The sequence below is a fragment of the Procambarus clarkii genome, chromosome 1 (assembly GCF_040958095.1).
Source record: "Procambarus clarkii isolate CNS0578487 chromosome 1, FALCON_Pclarkii_2.0, whole genome shotgun sequence".
In the NCBI taxonomy this organism is placed as follows: domain Eukaryota; kingdom Metazoa; phylum Arthropoda; class Malacostraca; order Decapoda; family Cambaridae; genus Procambarus; species Procambarus clarkii.
The window spans coordinates 25,664,752-25,678,463 of NC_091150.1; positions in this window are offsets into that span (position 1 = coordinate 25,664,752).

Sequence of the window (13,712 nt, forward strand, 5' to 3'; positions counted from 1 at the left end):
ACGGGAAAAATAATAAAAACAATTAATTGGACTTACCAGTGACAGAGACTTACCAGTGGACTTAACCCGAGTCACAGAGATTATCATTCACATACAGGCTACCAGTGATATATGCGGACTGGGAAAAATCAACATTGGATAACGACCAAAACTCAGGAACAGATAGTTTAGAGAACCGCAGCAGTAGTGTGGAGGAGGAGACTATTGTGGTACAAAATAACAGCAATATTGCAGAGTCAGATAATATAAACGATGAGAGCAACAGTGAGACAGTGCATAGATGAAGGAATTGGGACGAAAAACGGAGATGGCTCCAATATTTATTTATTTATTTATTTATTTATTTATTTATTTATTTATTTATTTATTTATTTATATATATACAAGAAGGTACATTGGGTTTGTGAGAATACATTGGATAGTACAGTATTTACATTCTTGTAAAGTCACTAGTACGCACAGCGTTTCGGGCAGGTCCTTAATCTAGCAGATAATTTTAAGTAGGTAATTTCAATCAGAATTGATAAATGATAAAGATACATTACAAGAGAAAAATGAGATGAGAGAGATAAGTAGGTATATTAAAGCACATTGTTATATTAAAGCTCTGATTGATTACATTGACAGCTTGATTAGTAATTTAAACAAGGTTAATAGACACCATGCAGCAGATTGACAGCACATATAAGACAGCAATGATCACAATGGTAAAGATGTTCAGATTGGGTACATAAAGATTGGGAGACTGGGTAGCAAAAGATACAGATAAACAAGATTTATAAACACCATACAACAGATTGGCAGCACATATAAGAAAACAGCAATGATCACAATGGTAAAAATGTTCAAATTGGGAACATAAAGGTTGGGAGATTGGGTAGCAATTGATACAGTGCAATTTTAAGGCAAAAAGTGAAAAACTATGAAGATGAAATTAGGTACTTTTTAGTATTGATTTTGAATGATGTAAAAGTTGGACAGCTTTTCAATTCAGTAGGGAGTGAGTTCCATAAACTGGGTCCCTTTATTTGCATAGAGTGTTTACACAGATTAAGTTTAACTCTGGGGATATCAAAGAGATATTTATTTCTGGTGTGGTGATAATGGGTCCTATTACATCTGTCCAAAAAGAGTTTCAGACAAGGATTTGCATTTAAGAACAGGGTTTTGTAAATGTAGTTGACACAAGAGAATTTGTGGAGTGAGATTATATTTAGCATGTTTAGGGAGTTAAACAAGGGGGCTGTGTGTTGTCTGAAAGCAGAATTTGATATTATTCTGATAGCAGATTTTTGCTGGGTGATGATGGACTTGAGGTGGTTTGCAGTGGTTGAACCCCATGCACAGATACCATAGTTGAGATAGGGATAGATTAGTGCATAATATAGAGAGATGAGAGCAGAGTTAGGAACATAATATCTGAGTTTGGAGAGTATACCAACTGTTTTAGAGACTTTCTTAGTTATGTGTTGTATGTGGGTACTGAAGTTGAGTCTCTTGTCTAGGAAAATGCCAAGAAACTTTCCATCATTTTTATTGCTAATGTTTACATTGTCAATCTGAAGCTGAATTGCATTTGTAGATTTGCTTCCGAATAGAATGTAGTAGGTCTTTTCTATGTTAAGTGTTAGTTTGTTGGTTGACATCCATAAGTGGACTTTTTTTAGTTCATTATTAACAACACCATTTAGTTCAACACCATTCAACACCATTCCACAAGACTGGAATAAAGAGGTAGACAAGACAGTCACAGATATAAATACCTTGAAAAACGCAAAACCGGAACACATTTGCAAATTCTACGCTAAAGGAATATGCAAATATGGAAAATTAGGAGCAAAATGCCATTTTCTGCATCCTCGAAAATGCAGGAACATGTTGGAGAGGGGTACATGCCGTTTTGAAACACGGTGTAAATACTTCCACCCTAAATTATGTCAATTTTCAATTAGGGACAAAAAATGCTACAATCTTCAGTGTCCGGAATTCCATGTGAGAGGTACAGAGCGTTATAGACGGGAAGATCAATATGACACTACTGGACTTTTTTTAGAGGAAGGCAGAAACAGAGTAGTAAATATAAGAGAGAGGAGCAGTCAGATGGAACCACTACAGGATTACAGAGGGGAAGGGAGATACCCACAAGACTGGAATTCAAATTATCAACAAGCACACAGGTACTACACCAGACAACACCCGTCCTACTACCAAAACTGGACGAATCAATTCCAAAACGACACACCCTGGACGCAAACACAGTGGCCTCCTTACCAGAGCCTCAGATATTAACACCAAGTAAGGCTTCCAGCACTTCCACTAACACGATAACATCATTTATATTTGCCAACATCCAGGGTATAAAAACACGCAAATCCAACAAAGTTCACTTTATAGATGGTCTCCTTCATGAGGCAAATGCAGTGTTTGCAGCCCTAACAGAAACCCACACAAAGGACTACCATGATGGTGAAATATGGATCTCAGAGTACAATCTTTTCAAATGTGATAGGAAACACCGGCTTCAGGGTGGGGTCAGCCTCTACATCAAAGACACACTCATCTGTACTGAGCTGCTAAACACCTCAAATGATATGGTGGAAGTGCTGATAATCAAAATAGAGATTCTAAATGTAGTTATTGTTCTTGTATATAAGTCACCGGAGGCAAACCCTCAGCAGTTTAAAGACCAACTAATGAAAATAGAACACTGCTTGGAAAACCCTCACAAATCCAGCTCCGAACACCATCCTGCTTGGGGACTTCAACCTACGGCACCTGAAATGGAAGCACCTGGCTAATACAGTAATATCAGAAAGAATACCAGGAAGTAGCCTAAATGAACAGGCACATGCAAATGACCTGCTACGGATGTGTGACAGGTTTGCCTTAAACCAGCAAATAGTAGAACCAACTAGGAAGGAGAACACGCTGGACCTCATTTTCACTAATAATGATGAATTGATCAGGAACATAATGATTACAAATACCTGTTACTCAGATCAGAACTTAATTGAAGTTATGACAACCATGGGGAGTAGACCTTCAAAACCAGTCCAGATTCCCGGTGGAGGAGATTTCAGCAAATTCAACTTCAATAATAAACAGATAAACTGGGAGCAAATAAACCAGGACTTCACAGAAATAAACTGGGAAGAACAGCTAGAAAATGCAAACTTGAACCAGTGCCTGGAAAAAATAAGCTCAGTAGCACTAGAAATATGTTCAAACCGCATACCTCTAAGAAAAAAGAGGAAGAGATGCAGATTGGAACGGGAACGTCGTTCCCTATATAGGCGAAGAAAACGAATCGCGGAACAACTTGAGAGTCGCACCCTATCTCAAGAACGGCGAAGAAGGTTAGGTAGAGAAATATAAACAATTGAACGGAAGCTACAAGAATCATACAAAACCCAGGAGAGGCAAAGAGAGCAAAAGGCCATCAGTGAAATAGAAAGAAATCCGAAATATTTTTTCTCCTATGCAAAATCAAGATCAAAAACCACATCTAGTATCGGGCCCCTGCGAAAGGGAGATGGAACTTTCACCGATGACAACTAAGAAATGAGCGAGCTACTGAGGACGCAGTACGACTCTGTTTTCAGCGAACCATTAAACACACTAAAGATTGATAACCCAAATGAATTTTTCATGGATACGATACCAACATCAAATCATATATCAGACGTCACCCTATCCCCACTGGATTTTGAAGAAGCCATAAACAGTATGCCTATGCACTCTGCACCAGGCCCGGATTCTTGGAACTCCATATTCATAAAGAACTGTAAAAAAAACACTATCGCAGGCCCTCCACATTCTGTGGAGACAAAGCCTAGATACTGGCGTTATTCTTGATATACTAAAAACAGCAGAGATAGCACCACTTCATAAAGGAGGAAATAAGGCAGAGGCAAAAAATTACAGACCGATAGCACTAACATCGCACATCAGAAATTTTTTTGAGAGAGTGCTAAAAAGTAAGATCACAAAATACATGGAATCACAGCAACTCCATAACCCCGGACAACATGGTTTCAGAACAGGGTGCTCTTGCCTGTCGCAGTTGCTGGACCACTATGATATGGCATTAGATGCTATGGAAGACAAACAAAACGCTGATGTAATTTACACAGATTTCGCAAAAGCTTTTGATAAATGTGATCATGGTGTTATTGCACATAAAATGCGTTCAAAAGGAATTACCGGAAAAATAGGCAGATGGATCTACAATTTCCTGACCAACAGAACCCCATGTGTAATAGTCAACAAAATAAAATCCAGCCCATCAACCGTGAAGAGCTCAGTCCCCCCAGGGTACTGTGCTTGCTCCAGTACTTTTTCTCATCCTCATATCGGACATAGACAAGAACACAACCTATAGCACTGTATCATCCTTTGCAGATGACACTAGGATCTTCATGAGAGTAGGCAACATAGAGGACACGGCGAACCTCCAGTCAGATGTAGATCAGGTCTTTCTATGGGCTACAGAAAATAATATGGTGTTTAACGAAGATAAGTTCCAGCTCATGCGCTATGGAAAAAATGAAAATATAAAAACGGAAACCACGTACAAAACTCAGGCAAATCATAACATAGAACGAAAAGGCAATGTAAAGGATCTGGGTGTACTCATGTCGGAAGACCTTACCTTTAAAGAACACAATAAAGTAGCCGTCACAACTGCAAGAAAAATGACAGGTTGGATAACAAGAACTTTTCACACTAGAGATGATATACCGATGATGATACTTTTCAAAACGCTTGTGCTCTCTAGAGTGGAGTACTGCTGCACAATGACAGCACCTTTCAAAGCTGGAGAAATTGCTGACCTGGAGAGCGTGCAGAGAGCCTTTACTGCTAGAATCCACTCAGTAAAACATCTAAACTATTGGGACCGACTAAAGAGCCTAAAACTGTACTCCCTTGAGCGCAGGTGGGAGAGGTACATAATAATTTACACATGGAAAATATTAGAGGGGCTGGTCCCAAACCTGCACACAGAAATACCATCACATGAGACCAGAAGACATGACAGGATGTGCAGAATACCCCCGTTGAAAAACAGAGGTACAACTGGTACTCTGAGAGAGAACTCTATCAACATCAGAGGTCCGAGACTGTTCAACACGCTTCCACTACACATAAGGGGCATAACTGGCCGACCCCTCACAGTGTTCAAGAGAGAACTGGATAAGCACCTCCAAAGGATACCTAATCAACAAGGCTGTGACTCATACGTCAGGCTGCGAGCAGCCACGTCCAACATCCTGGTTGATCAGTCCGGCAACCAGGAGGCCTGGTCGACGACCGGGCCGCGGGGACGCTAAGCCCCGGAAGCACCTCAAGGTAACCTCAAGGTGACATAAATGAGCCGAGGAGATTGGTGATGTCACGCCTCATCTTCGCTGGACCGCTGTGCGCCCGGGGTGAGTCAGGCGTGACGGAGGATGAGCCAGAGTTGCCGCGAATTTATTTTTGCGTCATTATTTACAATATCTATGGCATATTTTTCACCCATATTTTTTCACTGGTGTGGTTCAATATGTTCTCACATGAATATTTATTATCATAAAACTGTTGTCAATGTATATTGTATCCACATATTAGTGTCACAAGTATTTGCACAAAAATGTCTTATTTCTCAATAAAATATACAATTTCTTATGATTTATTTTCACTATATACACCCATTTATTCTGTATTTACATGTTTTTGCACCAGTCTTGAACATTTAGAAGTCATCATGACTGTGATACTTGTTAAAACATTGGACATGGCACAGAGGGACCTGACACGCTGTGCACCAAGTCATCACCATTTTAAGTTTCTGTTCCCTCTGGGTTGTTGACCAGCATACAACACATGCACGCTGGCCTACTGCACGTTTTCCACTTGGTGGTAAAAACCTTAGATTGTGTGTCATAAAGGCATCCCTGAAAGCGAGCCTGGGTGCTGGAGCATGGTGCAATACAGAGTTCAGAATGGGCCTCTGTATGCCAGGAATTACTTTGCCAAACTTCTGTAGTAATTGTGTTACTATAGTAAGATTTAATGCATGGAAATTACGTTTACCATCTGTTTTGACAAGATACATATTGTAATTGCTCAGCATTGTTACGTCAACAAGGTGGAAAAACATTTTCTTGGTCCACTTGACTGTTTTGCGTACACACTCCACTGCCCCCACCATCATATCACATTTATCCATCAAACGCATGTTGATGTTATAGTCCAAGACACAATCTGGCTTATAGATTATTTCTCTTGTGGTTCTGTTCACCTTGCCCCTGTCCAGCATGGTTCCAACGTGAATGGTGGTCAACATGTTCACTTCACGCCTGTCTTTCCACCGCACTGAAAGTATTCCACCTGTTTTTCTGAGCTCGCAATCACCAACCTGCATAGCACCTGGAAACACTGGCATTTCCCTTCATTTTGCCTTCACTGTGCCACACACTCCAGTTCTATTATCAAGCAAGAACCTAGTTAGCAAGGGACTAAGTATAATATGTTGCCCTTGTTCAGATATGGTTCAAGCAGTGCTTTCACAACACTACCCGAGAAGCCATGTTGGTCATTAGCAGGAATGTCTACATTTGTACCCATATACATTATCATGTGTAACACTATTCCTGTTTCACAGTCACAGAGTACAAAGAATTTCAATCAAAATCGGTGGCGTTTGGAGGGAATATACTGCTAATTGAAGGCAAGACGTCTTTTGAAAAGCACATGGGTCAATCACCAGCTTCTGAGCTGGTATGTAGAAATCCCTGTACTTTCCGATAAGTTCATTCAGGATGTGCCTTACCTTCCAAAGTCTATCATCATCATTTCGGTCTTCATCATTTGCAAAGTGAGGACACCTGAGGATTATCACAAATCGGTCTCGAGACAAATATTTGCCGAACATCGGTGTTGGAACAGTATAGTCTTTGCTCCAATAATGGTCGATTACGTGTTTGACACAATGTTTCATCAACATACACAATGCCAAAAACACAAACATTTCACCTACAGTCGTATCATTCCATCGTTGCACACGTGAATAATCGGATAACTCCTCCTTATCAATGAGATCAGTCGCATATTTGTTCGTTTCATGAACAATATATTCCATTAGCGGCTCATCAAAATATGCAGTAAAATAGATCATTTCACACATATCTGCACCTTTATCAGGGAAAATGTCTGTAATTCCAACATCCGAATTATTAAAAACAGGAATTTGTGGAACAAAATCTGTCCCATCACTCCACACAAAAACACCGGGTGTCTTTCGAGAGCCAATAGCGGCACCACGGCGAGGAAACTGTGGACCAGGAACTGAAGCAGGTCTTGGAACAGTAGGGGCGGGCAGGGACGGTGACGGAAAATTACTCGATGTTGAGGGTCTTTGTTCATGTGGTGCCATGCGGTGCCGCATGACTTGGCCAGATGCTGCTGACGCGACAAGTTTTATTTATTTATTTATTTATTTATTTAGTTATTTATTTATTTATTTATTTATTTATTTATTTATTTATATATATACAAGAAGGTACATTGGTGTGAGATATTTTTTTTCTTTGACAATTATCAAAAGAATTAATTCCTATTAATGTTACGTTAATCGTAACTACCTCGCAAGAGAGGCAAACCTTAAACAGCAAGAGCTGCCAGTGGCAGATATTTAATCCTAAAGCCTAAGATCATAGGACCGCGGGAGCAAACCGCCAGGCGAAACCACACGGGTAACACCTGTCACTTAGGTCGCTGGCTCCTTCTAGTTGACAACTAATAAAGGGTAGCCCAGGGATTCTCACTTCATATTTATAGAAGTGTGGTGCTGTGCAATGGGCCCGAGCTTTAGATACAGACTTGATATGAACATAAGCAGGCAAAGCGTTGCAGAACATGGAATGTGGGGCAGTATTATTGGAAGGTTTGACGTAAATGACCGTTTTCTATAATATTCAATTTACTCACAAAGTAAACTAAAACTACTACAACAAAGAATTTACGTTACTTTACTGTCACTCCAGTGACACATTCAAGAACAGCTAATCAACAGCCTGATGGACCCACGGTATCCTTATCCCGTCGTCGCTGACTGAACAATGACACTAACTGAACAAAGTGGTGCCCACTGGTGACGCAAGCTTGCAATCAATATTGTCACGGCTTCACGGTGAACAAATACTATAATCACAAAACTTGACTGGCGCTCGCTGCCCACAACGAGGTACCAGGTAACAAGGCGGTTAATCCAAGAATGATAACCCCTTATAAAAATCTTTCGTTAACACTTGTCTCTCAGGACAATCAACCACAAAAGTTACTCTAATTGAATAATTAGACAATTTCATTAATACACACGTTTCTCAATGACACTTAAATGGCAGCGATAACTCTTAAATCAATTAATTACATCAACTTGAAAGTCAAGCATTTGGTGAGTAATTCCCAATTAATTACTGAATACAACAGCCTATTAATTCAGACGAGTATTGATAAAGCCTACTGTCTCTCAACTGACAGTTCACTTCCGGTCTTACGACAAGATTACCTTAACGAGGGTAGACTACTGTACCACACACAAGGCTACAACACACTCAGTGTAAACAACAACATCAACACCTGGTGAATTCACTAAGTGATGGTTACTAATTCTCTTTAATTAGCTACGAGTGCTTAATCCCTCTGTACGCAGATAGATCTGATCAGTCCAACTAATTACAGCAGCTTAATTACAGTGCAATTGACTCCGATCATAACAGACCGATCAACCCCTTGCGTTAATCAATCAATTAACGACAGCTCGTTAAATCGTTAACACTACGTTAGTCTTCACTTGACAATTCCTCCACTGCGTGAACTTCACTGTGACTGTTGCCTTTACACGACGCTACGTTAATCACAACAATGTTCAACGAAACAAGTGACCTCGTTAAGTAAATCAGTGACCCCCGGTGACGTTAACTGACTTTAATTCTTACGGAATCCTTCACAGTACACAACGCATTCCACCAAGGACAAACTTGTCTACGGTTTACACATTTTTTTTTTATTTATTTATAAAAGTACAATATACACAATAAAAAAGATACAAAGCCTGACAAAGTACATAGTAAAGAACCCAAAGAAACCTTAAGACAACAAACATTATACAGAACAAATGCAAGAGCATGAAGACGTTTTCCTATTTTTTTTTTTTTTTTTTTTTTTTGTACAAGAATAGAATATAAAAAAGAAATCCAATCATGCATAACAAAAGATCCACATGATTAACACAGAAAACACAAAGGCTCACACAGAGCAGCTACTCATAAGCCAGCGGCATAAAAAAGAAAGAAAATAAATTAAAATAACACAAGGGAAAAATTACATGAAGCATGACGGATAAAAGTACCCAAAAGGGCCACACACACAAGGCAGAAGCCCACATAACCAGGAGCACAGCACCGGAGCACGCAGGAACCGGTGGAACAAACGAAAAGATACATACACATACACACCACAAAAAACGCCCACACACACACACACACACACAAAAAAAAAAAAAAAAAAAAAAACAGCGGAACACGCAGGATCCGGCAAAGGAACACAACACACACACAACAAGGACACACACACAAGGAGCAACACAAAAGCACAGCACAGGCAAACACACACAACGCACCACCGAGGAAGCCCTCAGGGGGCAGGGGGAATACCCACAACCCAAACGCCCAAATGACCCAAGAAGCCCTCCCCCCCAAATCCATCGACACCACACCAAAACACTAATCAAACCCCCGACCCCCCACCAACCCCAAAGCATCACCCTGAACATACGCGTCAGTGAACCAATCAGCAAACCTCATCGGAAAAGCACGCCGCAACCACCACCATGTGAAACGCAAACGCCCCCGCAGAAAACCCAGAATCCGGCGAACCCCATAGCCCTCCAAACGCCCAACCCACACGCAAAACACATAATCCGCAATCAAGACACTCAGAGTGTTCCGAAGCCGCCCGGAGCCCTGAGGAAACAAAAGAAACAGGAACCGTAAAACATCCCCCTCAAACCCGAGCCCACAGAACACCGCAATCACATCACGCAACCAAGCAACTAAACCATGTACCCTCTCACAAAAATAAAACACATGTAACTGCGTCTCAACCAATCCACAATGTGCACATGTCGCGGAAGAACGCAACCCAAGCATACACAAACGATCATTCGACAGGCAAGGACTCGTGCAGCATCCGAAAGAGAAACTCCCGCTGCTGCGGAGCCAAATGCCGCCCACCCAAGACCGACCAAATCCCCCCCCAATCCCAGCATGGAAACAAACCCTTAACCCAATGGCTCACACGACGAAGGAGAACCCCATAAACCCCCCGACACGACAGGGACAAAAACCCAGGAACACGACAGAGCTTCCGCAGAATCCCAACTGCCCACGAATACACAGCAGGTGTACAAAAGGCGACCTCACACCCAGCCCCTAACTCAAGCAAATAGCTAAACCGAACCGAACAGAAATAAATCCCAAGCGCACCGAGGCCCCCACCCACCCCCAAATACTGACGCAACGACACCCAAAACAAAGCCAATGCCTTGGTAAAAACATCAGGGATGCCAACACCCCCCTCCTCCACCCGCAAAACCATGGAGGAGTGACGAACCGGATGATACTTCCCACACCACACATACCGATAGACTCTGCACTCCAACCTATGAGCACGCCGCCGATCCAGGGGGAAGCACTGAGCCAAAAACCTCACCCTCGAAAGAACTTTGCTAGTAACAACAATCGCCCGCTGATAAACCGTCAATGGACGCGAGGATAACAAACCAACCGCCACCTCAACCGACCGAGACACCGCATCCCAATTCCACTCCAAGGATTGGGCATACAAGCTAAACCAAGTAATTCCGAGAACCCGAAGCGACCTGACCACCGGAAACCACAACCCCGCCCACACTGAACGGGAAGTCCAGCTCCCCAGCCCCATCAGACAGGACTTATCCCTATTAACAAGGGCTCCAGTGGCCAGCTCAAAACGCCGAACAAGGTCCTGAACCGCAACCACAGAGCCATCGGTTGCCACAAACAGAACCGTATCGGCAGCATACCCACAGATCGGTAAACAGAGACCAGCAGGCAGCCTCGGAGGAACCACCAAAGCACATGACTTAACCGCACGAAACAAAGGCTCCTGAAAAATAACATAAAGGAGCATAGAAAAGGGACACCCTTGCCGCACCGAGCGGCGAACGGCAAAGGGGGCACTAAAAAAACCATTAATGCACACACGACTATGACAGCGGGCATACAACATACGAACCCAAGAAAGAAACAACGGAGGAAACCCGAACCTCTCCATAGCCTGCAGCACAAAGCCCATCGACACACGGTCGAATGCCTTTGACCAATCTAAGCTGAGCATCGCCGCAGGTAGGCGAAGCTCAGAGGCACACAGAAGCACATCACGTAAAAGAGCATTGCACTGAAGCAAAGACCTACCCAGAATTCCACAAAATTGCTCAACCGAAACCACAGAACCAATAACATCCCGACACCGACCTGCCAGCAACTTCGAGACAACCTTATAATCAACATTTAACAGGGTGATCGGCCTCCAATTCGACAGAAAATGCAAATCACCTGGCTTCGGAAGCAACCTCACAACCCTATCATAATGGGATGCGGGTAAGGAACAGGTCAGGAAACAAAATCGCACCACCTCCAAAAAAGCCTCCCCAATCACATCCCAGAAAGTCACATAAAATTCCACAGGGAGCCCATCCGAGCCAGGCACCCTGCCGGAACGGAAAGACCGCACCACATCCCAGAGCTCAGCCGACGACACGCCCCTCACCAAACCGGAACAACCCGCAGCCGACAAACCAGGTGAGCAGTGACGCAAAAAGAAAGCAGCCAAATCCTCATCCACCCCTACCTCCCCATACAGCGCTCCCAATTCCTGCTGCACATACAACAGGACCCCATCCGTGTTAGACAAAACAGAACCGTCCGGACGCTGGAGACCGGTGAAAAGAACCGAGTCCCGAAGGGCTTTCTCCTTCCGCAAAAGAAAAGGAGAAAGCCGTTCACCAGATACACGCTCGTCAACACGAGCCCGCACCCGAACCCCTTCTGCCAACTCCTCCCGCAAACCACAAATGCGCTCCTTACACACCGAAATAGCATCAAAACAATCAGCCCCACCATTTAGCAACACATACAACCGAGTCAACCACGCCTGAAGAAAACGCAACAAACCAAACCGCCCTGCCGCCTCACGCCTCGCAACCACAACAAAAAAGGACTTGCATTTCACCTTGCACCACTCCCACCAGTCCAACACAGACAAAAACTCGCACTTGCGAGCAACAAGCCCGACCCACCACCCACGAAACGCCTCACGCACCCAAGGACAACGCAACAACCGACAATTCAACTTCCACCAACCCCTCCCCACACGAACCTGACTATGAACAGCAACACGCACCACAACCAAACAATGATCAGAAAAGGCAACAGGAACCGTACGAAGCGCAAAAACAGAGCCCTCCCGCCCATGAACATAAAAACGATCCAGCCTGGAACACGCCCCTGGCGCAGCAAAGGTGAATTCCAAATCGCCCCCAAACATGAGAGCAGCATCACGAAACCCACAACTCTGTAAGGTGGAGACCAACGCCCGAGAAACATTCTGCGGATGCGCACTATTGCAATCCCGTGCGAGAGTGACAATTAAAATCGCCCCCAAAAACCATGTCCCTTGTGTCATGACGCAAGAAGTGTAACAGCCCACCCTGGAAAAACTCCTCCCTCTCCTTGTGACGCGCCGTATATATATATATATATATATATATATATATATATATATATATATATATATATATATATATATATATATATATATATATATATATATATATATATATATATATATGTATATATATATATATGTATATATATATTGAGCAAGGTCCTACACTTGAACCAATTTCAACGAGGATCACGATGCCTGAGCCAGCCAAGACTTGACCTGTGTAGGTATGAATACCTGCTGAAGGCCCTGGGTGTGACAAAAAGAACCGTATCTCCTTCATTCCAACACTATGAACGTTGAAAGGTGCGTTGTCTGAGCTTTGTGTATGGCGAGGCAGGTACAGTGTATGGGTGAGGGTGAGGGGAGGGTCGTCGTCGTCTCAGTGCCGCCACCCACCAGCCCCCAAGGCGGGGTACGGGGTGAAGGGGGGAGTGATGGGGAGCCTCTCGAGCTGCCTACAGTGATGTTAGTGGAAAGTTAGTGCGTTCATAAGCAAATTGGTGAGTGTAGTGTTAAAACAAAGTGCACTAGTGATTTCCCCGAGTGTTTGATAGTGTGTAACAAGTGTGACGGCGGCCTCCCTCGCGTGCCCCCCCCCCCCTCCACCACCCCCGCCCGCCATCTTCCACCACCCCGCTACCTGCGCCCGACCCAGCCAGCCGCCCATCACCACACAGCCTACCCACACACGGTGCCCAGGCCATGCCCAACTCCCCCAGGAGGGTAATGCTTGCCGTGTTACTCTCCATCTGGGAAGGAGTGGGTGCACTCAGCGGGCAGCCAGGCGTCATCACATCTAGGCATGGCACATGTCGCACCTGACACACAGCCTCTTTCCAGCCAAGAAGATGGCCACCCAAGAGGAAACTGTCAAGTGTGTGACAGACGGTATCGTCTCA